Source organism: Acromyrmex echinatior, unplaced genomic scaffold (assembly GCF_024713525.1).
Source record: "Acromyrmex echinatior isolate Ae372 unplaced genomic scaffold, ASM2471352v2 Scaffold23, whole genome shotgun sequence".
Classification (NCBI taxonomy): domain Eukaryota; kingdom Metazoa; phylum Arthropoda; class Insecta; order Hymenoptera; family Formicidae; genus Acromyrmex; species Acromyrmex echinatior.
Window position 1 is genome coordinate 1 of NW_028259057.1, and position 12,496 is coordinate 12,496.

Sequence of the window (12,496 nt, forward strand, 5' to 3'; positions counted from 1 at the left end):
AAAAAAATTTTTGGGAAAAATGTAAAAAGAATAATATAAAAAAAGTATTTTTTTTTGGGGAAAATTAATTCGAGCGTTTAAATGGGGGGAAGTATTTTCATTAATGTTTTTTTTAATCCCTCATTGAAAAAAATAACTTTTTTTTTTTAAAAAAACGTACAATTTTAATTTTCCAACAAAAAATTAAAATAAAAAAATTTTAAAACCTTTTTATATAAAAAAAAAAACAAAAATTGCTTATTAGAAATTTTTTAAAACATTTTGTTTCAAAGGATTCTTTTTTTTAAAAAATTTATAAAAAATAACATAAAATTTGTATATGTTTCAAGAAATCTGAATTCTGATAAAAAAATGGGATCATTAATTTTTTTTTAGAAAATTTTTAATAAAAAAGGGGTTTTTTTTGAAAAAGCTTTAAAATTCCCCCCCCTTCTAAGAAAAAATAAAAATTAAAAATTTTTTAAGATTTTTTAAAACCAAAAATTAAAAATGGGTATAATAATTTAATAAATTTTTTGTATTTAAATACGCGCCTGAAAAAAGGGAAATTACGAAATAATTACGAATTTTTTTTTTTTTTCCAAAATTATTTTGGGTTTAAAAAAAGGGGCAGACAAAATATTTAAAGGAACAAAACTTTTTTTTATGCAAAAAATTTTTCCCATTTTTCAAAAATTTCTACAAAAAAAGTCCCTTGGTTGAGTTATCTTTTAAAGTTAAACCTTTGAAAACCCACCAAAAATTTTTTCCTCAAAAATTTTTAAGGGGAAATTATTTTTTTTTTAGTGAGAGATGGTCGCCCCCACCCCTTTTTTTTTTTAAAGATAAAATTTCAATAAAAAAAGAAAAAAAAAAATTTAAAAACAAAAAAAAAAAATTTTTAAAAATTTTCAAAATAAAATAAGCAGTTTTTAAAAAATTTTTTTTAATTTTTTATAATCAATTTTTCTTTAAGGTAAAAAAAAAAAGTGTTCGAAAAAAATCTCCAAAAAAGACCCCAGTAATATAAAAGTTTTCCCCATTTTTTTTTTTTTACGGTTTTCTTTAAAAATTTACAGAAAAATTTTAAAAAATTTTTTCCAAATCTTTTTCTTTTAAAATTTTTTTTTAAAATATCGAAAATTACATTATGGGTTTTGCCGATTAACGCGATAGTTTTAAGGTTTTTTTGGTACTTCCCCCATAATTTTTGGGGGTTTTTAAAGCAACTTACGAAAAAAAATTTAATTTTCATAGTATGTTTAAAAAAAGATGTGGTTTACATTGCCCCCCTGATTTTATTTTTTTAAGGGATTATAAAAAACTAAGAGGAAAAAAAAAAAAAAGAAAAAATTTGGGGAAATTTTTAAAATTTTTAAACTTTTGTAATATTATTAAAATCCCGTCCTTTTTTAAAATTTTTTTTCAAAAAAAAAAACGTAAAAATTTTTTTTCGCATTCATAATGGGTTTTTTAAAACTGTTTGTATAAAAAAGTAAAAAAATAAAATTTGCTTTTTCAATTTTTTTTTGGGACTAAACATTCCCCCCAGATCCCAAAGGGGGTTTTTGGTTATAATTTTAAAAATAAAGTGCATATTTATTTTTTGAAAAAAAAAAAAGGTGTCGTTTTTAGAAAACCTAAAAACGGGTTCGGCGTTTTTTCTTTTATTTAATTATTCGCTTCATTTTTCAAAAATTTTTTTTACAAAAAAACAGATTTAATTATATTCATAAAAGTTCATCATATCTTTATATATTAGTTTTTCTCTGTCTTTTTACAATCCCCCGATTATAATATAGGATGGAGGATACCTATACCGGTTTCCCTTTATTTTTGGTGTGTTTAAAAAATTATGTCTGAATTTTCCCGTGAATTAAAAAAAAAGAGAGAAAAAGGCAAAACAATTGCCCAAATCAAATTTTTTTTTTGGGAGAAAAATTTTGTTTAAACCTTTTACTTTCAAAAAAAAAACCCATTTTTTTAATAGTGTTACATGTAAGTGAAATTAAAAATTTTTGCATTAAATTATTTTTATATAAATAACATATATGTCCCCCTTAATTTTAAAAATAAAAAATATTTTGAGGGAAAAAAAAAAAAAAATAATAATTTAAAATTTAAACCCTACGTTTTAGGGGACATTAATAAATATATTAAAATTTATAAAAAAATTGTACTTACCTTTACATTACAAGGGGCTCCCAAAATTTTTAAAATTTTTCAACATATCAAAATTTTATTTAAAATTTTCAGCTTTAACTTAAGGTTTACCTGTGGGCGTTAGAAGCCTGTAAATAAAAGCAAACCATTAAGCAAAGTTTGTACCCTTTGGATAAAGTCCAAATGTTTTTTGGTGTTGGGAAATTTTTCGTAGCTTTTTTTTTGAAAAAAAATGTTATTTATTTTACATGAGCATTAAAAATACATTAAAAGAAATACTTCCCATCACTTGTAAAAAAGCTACGAATTAAATTTCCCCAAAAAAATACAACACGTTTCTTTGTAATAATAAAGTAAAAGATTTAAAAGGGGGATCAGGCATAGTTTGGGATCCCAAAATTTTATTTAAAAAAATAAAATTTTTTATAATTAAATAATCATTCCCAAAATTCTTTAGCATTTGCTTGGGGTTTTTCAAGTTTTCCCCAATTTTTTTTTTTTTAACAATAACGGCTATTTCCCCCAAATCTGCACGTTTTTAATTAACAAAAAGTGAGAACCCAAAATAAAAATGTTTAAAAAATTTGTAAGGGGAAAATGTAATATATAAAAATTGCCTTTGGGGTTTTTTTAGGAAATAAGTAAAAATAGATTTTTTTGAAAAAAATTGATACATGTTTTTTTGAAATTAAAAAACCCAAAAAATAAAAAATTTGGAAAATTAATTTGCAAAAGTACAGGAGTTTAATCGTGAATAAATTTTCATTTCGTCATAATTTAGTCACATTAAAACTATAAAAAAGACCGAAATGAAATAAAATCTATAAAGTTAAAACTTTTAAAAAAATAAAATATGAAATATGAATTTTCTTTTAAGAGTAAAAAACATTAGTGGGCCCCAATTTTGTATTATAAATAAAAAAATTTCCCTAAAAGAAAGGGAAGCTAAAAACTAGATTTTAGATTAGAAACTAATCTAATCAAACAATCTAATCTAAATCTAGATTATTGTTGTCCAAAAATTTTGTTTTTAAAACGGGGTTTATTTAAAGGCATTTACATTTCGTTTCCCTCAGGGAATATCTTAAGGGGAGTTCCTTTCAAAGTTCCAGAGGAACTGCGAAAAAATATTTCTGGGAAAAAATTTTAAAAAAATTAAAATGTGTTTGTTTCGTGCAGCAAGAAAATAATTCAGTTAAAAAAACTAGCGACGACTCAGAAACCCATGGCAAAGAGCTAGAAAGAGCGCTGGCGCCATTATTTATTGGATCGTTTTTCAATTTGGGGGATATTCGAATATCCCTGGAAAACCCGGATATATCTTTTTACCCATATGCTTTGGCCAAAAGGGGTCTCTTATTCCATATACTATCCAATACTCGTACGAATTGCAAGATGTCGTCATAAACATGCAGGATTTCTTTCCGTTGTTTAGCATTACATTAATTCTCATTTGCTTCCCCTTGGGGTTTTAAAGGGAAAAAAATTTAAAAAAATTCCGGTCTAAATATAATAAAAATTGTTTTTTTTGTTTACTTTTTTTTTTTAAAAATATTTTTTTGGGAGCTTTAAGGATTTTAAAAATTAAAAATTAAAAGAAAATACAAATGAAAAAACTTTTTTAAAAAGGGGGTTTCTTTTTTAAACCCAAAACCCGGGTTAAAACCATGCCTTTTTTTAAAAAACTTATGCAGTCTCCCCCCTCAAAAATCTTTTCTTTTTTACAAATCGCACGCAAAAAAAAAGTTCTCAATTTTAATTCTTTTCTTCTTTTTTCTTTTCTTGTCCATTTTTTTGGAGTACCTCAGAACTTTAAAGGGGGGAAAGGGGGTTTAATTTTTTAAAATTTTTTTTTTTTTTTCCCCCTTTTTCTCTATTCCTCTTCTGTATGCAAAAAAAAAAAAATTTCTTTTCAAATTCTTCCCCTTTTTTTTTTTTTTTGAAACCTGTTTTTTTTTAAAAAAAATTTAAAAATTTTTGTGAAGGGGGAAAAACTAAAATTTTTTTCATAAAAATTTTTCCTCTAAATCCCCCCTTTTGCTGCCCTTTAAAAATTTTGGGGGGTTTCCCCTCAAAAATTATTATTCCATTCCCCCCTTCGATATTTCTCTTTCCCTTTCCCAAAATTCCAGCTCCCCTGTTTTAAAATTTTTTGGTTTTTCCCGGGGGTTTGATTTTAAAAATAAAATATTCAAGCCATACGTCCTGTCAAGTTTAGGCGGCTACCCCCATCTACAGTTTTTCCCCCCCTTCGTCACTTTTTTTCCTGTTTTTAAAAAACTTCTCTTTTTTAAATTTTTTCTTTTTTATTTTTTTAAAATTGGGCGATGTTGTCTAGGGTTTGGGTTTTTAAAATCAAAAAACCTTATAGGGTACAACGACCCAAAATTCCCCCTCGCTTCTTTTAGTGCTTTAAAAAAGTTTTACGATAAATATCTTTTTCCCCCAGAGATCGGGCTAGCTTAGGTTTTTAAACCCCATTTTTTTTACATCTTTTTTGTTTCTCTTTTTTTTTGCTTAAATACTCCAAAAATGTTCCTCTATTCCCTATTAAACCCCCTTTTTTTTTTTGAATTCTAACTTCTTTTTTCCCCTTTAACCCCTTTATCAAAAATTTTACCAAGTTACTTTTTTTTTTCCCAAAATTTTTTCCGCCTTTTTTTCCCCCCTTCCCCCCTGCCCCCAATTTTTTTAAAATTTTTTTCCAATCAAAAAAACCCCCTTTTCCCTTTTTTGGGGCCCCCGTTTCCCCGCTTCTACCCCCGTTTTCATTGCGCCACCACATTATTTAAGAGAGACTGGGGGGGGAAATAAGTAGGTATAAAAGGGGGGGTTTTTAAAGCCGGGGGAAAAAGGGGGGAAAATGCGGGGGGCAGGGAAGTTTTTTGGAGAGGGGGGGGAACTAAGGGGGGGGAAAAAGGGGGGGGAAAAAGGGGGGGGGGCCCCCAAAAAAAAAGGGGGTTTTCCCCCCCAAAATGGGGCCCCCTTTTTTTTTTGTTATAAACAATTTGCCCGGGTTTTTTTTTAAAAAAAGGTTTTTGGGGGAAAATTTTAAAGGTTGAATTTGCCAGGGACATATTTTTCTTTAAAAATCCCTGAAAAAAAAGGGGTTGCATTTAGAGAAAGAAAAGGGGGCGCGCGTGCTAGAAAAAAGGGGAAAGGATGGAAAATTGAAGATTTTTTTTGGATGATATTTTTTTTTAATTTTTTTATGGTTTTTCCCCGGGCGCCCCGAAAAAAAGGGGATGGGAAGAAAAAAGACAAACCCCATAAAAAAAGGGCCCAAAAAGGGGTTTTTCGTTTTTATTAAAAACAAAAGTAATAGTTCGAAATCAATGACTGCCCCCCTTGAAGATGTCGCATCACATATTATTCTCAGTCGTTTTTTGGGAGAATCGCGTTATTTGGTATCCCCGATCGGGGGTCGAGAAAAATCGTTCAATGTACATAAATCCCCTTTTTAAAAAGGGTAAACATACGGCGTGCGTCGTTTCGGTCATCAAAATGCGTAGGGGGTGAAGAATCGAGACGTACGACCGTAGCATATTCCCCCATGAAAACACTGAGGGTTTTTGGGGTCCCCTTTTAAAAAAAACCTTGTTTTTTTCAAAAAACCCCCCCCTTTTAATTTTTTCCTTTTGGGGCTGTAAGGCTCTTCCGGGGTTCGAGGGGCCCCGCGACAGTTCGTGCCCCCGATGTTTCCCCCCAAAGGGGGATTCCAGTAAACTCGGGGGCCCCAAAGTGCCAATTTCCAAAAAAATTTTGTCCCCCATCGTCAATCAAAAGTCGCTAGAAAAGCCCGCCGATGCTCCTTTTCTGGGGAAAACAAAAAGGAAAAAAAGTTCTTTTGTGTAAAAAACTTTAAAAACACATTTATATTCCTTCTTCAAATCGACGTCCCTGCTTTTTAGCGTCTTTTTTCCCAGTGTTGTACAAGGGTCGTAAACAGGCATCCGTGAAATGGAATATTTTCGGAATCAAAGGGAAAAAGACGGTCCCCCCTTTTCCAAAAATTTCGAACGTTTCGACAGGGTTTTAAAAGTTTTAAGTTTTTCTTTGTCACTTTTTATACATAGGGGTTATTTTATTTATACAACGCATCGTACATACGTTAACATACTTTTTACATACAACCATTTATACTACTTTTTTACCCCCATACTTAAATTTATTTATAAATCTTTAAAAAAAACCCCCTTATCATCGTCATATTTTTATACATACTTTAAATACGTACATACTTTTACATACTTTTAACAAGTTAAACTTATTTTACATAGTTTTACGTATTTTAAAATATTTAACCGCAACAAGTTTAACTATGTTTATACATACGTTTATACATTACAAAGGAAGGGAAAAGAAATATATAATAAATACGTTAACGTATTTTTATTTAAAAAATTCTTTTGCAATCACCAGTTATATATTTTCAATACATTTTGTAACGCGCAATTCTTAATATGTTGTCCACATCGTATAATATTAGTAACATCTAGATTAGATAAAGATTCCATGTGTTCTGTCGTAAACTGCATCCAGGGTCTCAATGTACATGCGTTCTCGCTCATCATCCAGAAGCAAGTTCCGCAGCCACGTTCGTTTCTCGCGTCCCTTGACATACACGACAGCATTAATAAATTTTAATTTCATCAATTAAGTAAAAAAAAATCCTATATTCGATCAAAGCTGATCTTATTCCCTAAATATTTCGGTTTGAATTTATATACATACGTACATAGACAATTCTATATAAGCCACGCAATAAAGTTCTTTTCAATCTTGAAACGCAATCATGGATGGAACTACAGTGGTATTATAAAATTATGTATTACAATTTTGTGTTCATACATGTTCCCTTAAAAACGATATTCATTAGTTGTTGATCACGATTCATTAGTTGTTGATCAAACGGATGTTCACTTATTTATAATCATTGGCGACAAGTATTGCTGAAGTCGGCACGCTTGATTTATGCGAAACTGCAAAATTGTGTTTCTACGTATCCAACAGAGTAATCTTACCGCAAAACATGTTGAGATTCATCGATTTTCCGTAGAAAAAATTTTTATATTACACTTATGCAAAATCGTATCTAACGTGGTCACAACTGCCGTACATCAACGTTTCACCGAGAAGAATTTATGCACTTTCATCTGTTAAACTTAAATTATCAACCGAAAAATGCTTTACTATTATATCGTGTACCCACTAACACATGTTGATAGTATTAGTGAACTACAATCAAAACATTTATAACAATTATCAAACAGATATTAAACCATCGTCGAACGTCTATCGAATCACTGTCAAAAACATCTTTCGAATTAAAGTCAAACATCTATCGAACCGTTATCGAATGTCTATCGCACCACTTTTAATCCTAACTATACACACTGAGTTCCCAGAAACCTCAACTTCAATTTCTAAAGCTAGATCTTTTCGTATTTCTTTTCTTTTTCTTTGAACCAACAGTCGTCGAACGGTACCGCCATGTATCGTGTTCAACGAATAGAACCATATCAACGTCGACAAGATGTCCGAAATTGACCCGAGTATGATTAAACATCGCGTCACGCGTATGTAAAACGTATGCACGTACGTACATACTACACATAGCGTACATTCTTCATTTTAAGGAATTACAAAATTAGCAGAAATATGACAGTGGTCTGTCAGACTGACAAACCTTTGGTAACCTTTGGTGTATTTTTTAACATTACAGTTCAAAGTTAAATAACTGACACACTAATATCAATGGCAATTTATTACAAACGTCTGGATTTTAATCGATCACTTTCAATGCAAATTTCCTTTCACAAGGATTTGTGAATTAATTTTCACGCTGCGGGCCTTGTACAGATTTTCTTTATTATTAGGTATTTATATTTCTCAGCTATATTTTAGTATTTTTATTATTATTATTAAATCCTCACTTCTAACAAGCTATGCTTTAATAACGTTTATTATTTCCAAATCTGTGCAGTTCTGAATATTTTTGTTAAATCATACAGTGTCATCTTAAAATATATTAGATATCATATTAGATTTATTATTGTACATAAATGCTGCTTTATGTATATTTTATATTATTAATATTTTAACTGTTTTATACGATTTTAGACATTTGCTCATTGGGTAACTAAAAAAGATATTGAAAAAATTGCAAAATGGTAGAGGACTCAGTTTTTTATAGAAATAACACTATATGATTAATAGGGCGTTATTTCAGTTTTATAACCTGTATACGTACATACATATATAGGGTGTTCTGAAATTCGAATCAAAGTATTATATAGCAAGAAAGATCTCGAAAAATTAAGTTAAAAAGTTATTTGTAAATTTTTATTTTAAGCAGAAATTTTTGAAATATGAGGATTCAAATATAACGAGTTACAGCCTATATTTAGATGATCACTTGAATTAGTGAGTGCGCTGAAATATACGCTTACTTTATAATACATATTACCGCATATGCAACTCATCGGCAGGTAGCCCTCTAAGCATAGTCTGTAATTAATCATATTTAAATCTTTATTATTACAAAAATTACTGTTAAAAATAAATAATTACAAGTAACTTTTTCACTTAATCTTTCGAGAACTTTCTTGCTGTAGTACGTAGGCTGCTGGCAAAGTTTCTGCAAACAATATGAAAAAAAACATGTAAAATTCGGTAAATGGTTTTTAGTAGTATTGTTTTTAGAAGTATTCGCCTTTAAGATCGACATTTTTGCATACGCTCGAACCAATTTTCAAAGCATTTTTCCACTCTGAGACTGTAACCTCAGAAATCAGTGTACAAAATGTTTCAACAGCTGCTTCAGGCACTGGTGACTCAAATCGCTCACCACGCATCTTCTTTTTAATGTTTGGGAACAAAAAGAAATCATAGGTGATAAATAAGGTGAATACGGACAATAAGTCATCAATGCGACATTTTTACTGGATAAAAAATCAACAGTTTGACGTGCTGTGTGACAGCTGGCATTGTCATGATGAAGGATGATGTGATGATTTCGGTTTGTTCTACGCAATTCATTTATGATTTCTGGCAAACAAATTGTTGTATACTAATCTGTATTTACAGTCCTTCGATCCTCTAAAGTCACGATTGCCACATGTCCGGTATAACTGAAGAAACAAGCAACCATTTGCTTGGCAGCGCTGCGTGAACAAACAACTTTGGTTGGTTTCGATTCATTTTGAAATACCCCAACAGTGGATTGTTGTTTACTTTCGGGCTCATACGAATCCATAGATCCATGTTTCCCCAGTAACGATATTGTAGACCAAATTTGATCGACCTCGGTTGAATTTCTTGAGCATTTCTTTGCTCCATTTAACACGAGCCTGTTTTTGAGCTTCGGTCAAATTGTGTGGGATCCAACGATTGCAAAGTTTCCGTACGCTCATGCAAGTGATCATGCAAAATCGTATGTATTGCTCATGTCAATACCTAAGGATGCCTGAATCTCGCAGTATGTTATATGCTGGTCTCGCTCAATCATTTCACGCACAGCATCAACATTAGTGGCAACAACAGACGTGGATGGACGACCTTCACGGAATTCGTTACAAAGAAAGGTTCACGCTGGAATTCGGCAAACCAATTTTAAACAGTCCTTGGATGGTGCTTCATCCCCAAAAGCCAAATGAAGTCGATCGATGCATTGTTTCGGAGTTAGATTATATTTGTAAAAAATCATTACCCGAAAATTTTTACGCAAAGTTTCCATTTTTTCACAAAAGTAACTTCTTTTAAAATACTATGCAAACAAAACTAGTTGGCTTGGGTACAAACTGTCAACTGAATTATAAGTTAAAAACGTCTAATTTTACGGATGTGATAGTAGCAGAACATTGGCGCCACTGGAAGTATTAGATTGCAGAAACTTTTCCAGCAGCCTACATATTCTGATTCGCGACACCCTGTATAACTGTATGTACATTAAATTAATTTTTATACGGTTACATGCACATACAATATTATTTATCTATTATATTAAAATAATAAATAAATAATATCATGATATTAGGTGTAGTAAAAAGAAATCCATTATTTTCCAATAGATGGCTTTAGTAATCTGTATCTCGTCACGCGTGATACACGAGATACAGATTACTAAAGCCATCTATTGGAAAATAATGGATTTCTTTTTACTACACCTAATATTATGATATTATTTATTTATTATTTTATTAGGTGTTGGAATTAATTCGTAGCGTTTTACAAGTGATGGGAAGTACTTTCATTAATGTATTTTTTAATGCTCATGTGAAATAAATAACACTTTCATTAAAAAACGCTACGAATTAATTCCAACAACTAATAATATAATAGATAAATAATATTGTATGTGCATGTAACCGTATAAAAATTAATTTAATGTACATACAGTTATACAGGGTGTCGCGAATCAGAATATGTAGGCTGCTGGAAAAGTTTCTGCAATCTAATACTTCCAGTGGCGCCAATGTTCTGCTACTATCACATCCGTAAAATTAGACGTTTTTAACTTATAATTCAGTTGACAGTTTGTACCCAAGCCAACTAGTTTTGTTTGCATAGTATTTTAAAAGAAGTTACTTTTGTGAAAAAATGGAAACTTTGCGTAAAAATTTTCGGGTAATGATTTTTTACAAATATAATCTAACTCCGAAACAATGCATCGATCGACTTCATTTGGCTTTTGGGGATGAAGCACCATCCAAGGACTGTTTAAAATTGGTTTGCCGAATTCCAGCGTGAACCTTTCTTTGTAACGAATTCCGTGAAGGTCGTCCATCCACGTCTGTTGTTGCCACTAATGTTGATGCTGTGCGTGAAATGATTGAGCGAGACCAGCATATAACATACTGCGAGATTCAGGCATCCTTAGGTATTGACATGAGCAATACATACGATTTTGCATGATCACTTGCATGAGCGTACGGAAACTTTGCAATCGTTGGATCCCACACAATTTGACCGAAGCTCAAAAACAGGCTCGTGTTAAATGGAGCAAAGAAATGCTCAAGAAATTCAACCGAGGTCGATCAAATTTGGTCTACAATATCGTTACTGGGGAAACATGGATCTATGGATTCGTATGAGCCCGAAAGTAAACAACAATCCACTGTTGGGGTATTTCAAAATGAATCGAAACCAACCAAAGTTGTTTGTTCACGCAGCGCTGCCAAGCAAATGGTTGCTTGTTTCTTCAGTTATACCGGACATGTGGCAATCGTGACTTTAGAGGATCGAAGGACTGTAAATACAGATTAGTATACAACAATTTGTTTGCCAGAAATCATAAATGAATTGCGTAGAACAAACCGAAATCATCACATCATCCTTCATCATGACAATGCCAGCTGTCACACAGCACGTCAAACTGTTGATTTTTTATCCAGTAAAAATGTCGCATTGATGACTTATTGTCCGTATTCACCTTATTTATCACCTATGATTTCTTTTTGTTCCCAAACATTAAAAAGAAGATGCGTGGTGAGCGATTTGAGTCACCAGTGCCTGAAGCAGCTGTTGAAACATTTTGTACACTGATTTCTGAGGTTACAGTCTCAGAGTGGAAAAATGCTTTGAAAATTGGTTCGAGCGTATGCAAAAATGTCGATCTTAAAGGCGAATACTTCTAAAAACAATACTACTAAAAACCATTTACCGAATTTTACATGTTTTTTTTCATATTGTTTGCAGAAACTTTGCCAGCAGCCTACGTACTACAGCAAGAAAGTTCTCGAAAGATTAAGTGAAAAAGTTACTTGTAATTATTTATTTTTAACAGTAATTTTTGTAATAATAAAGATTTAAATATGATTAATTACAGACTATGCTTAGAGGGCTACCTGCCGATGAGTTGCATATGCGGTAATATGTATTATAAAGTAAGCGTATATTTCAGCGCACTCACTAATTCAAGTGATCATCTAAATATAGGCTGTAACTCGTTATATTTGAATCCTCATATTTCAAAAATTTCTGCTTAAAATAAAAATTTACAAATAACTTTTTAACTTAATTTTTCGAGATCTTTCTTGCTATATAATACTTTGATTCGAATTTCAGAACACCCTATATATGTATGTACGTATACAGGTTATAAAACTGAAATAACGCCCTATTAATCATATAGTGTTATTTCTATAAAAAACTGAGTCCTCTACCATTTTGCAATTTTTTCAATATCTTTTTTAGTTACCCAATGAGCAAATGTCTAAAATCGTATAAAACAGTTAAAATATTAATAATATAAAATATACATAAAGCAGCATTTATGTACAATAATAAATCTAATATGATATCTAATATATTTTAAGATGACACTGTATGATTTAACAAAAATATTCAGAAC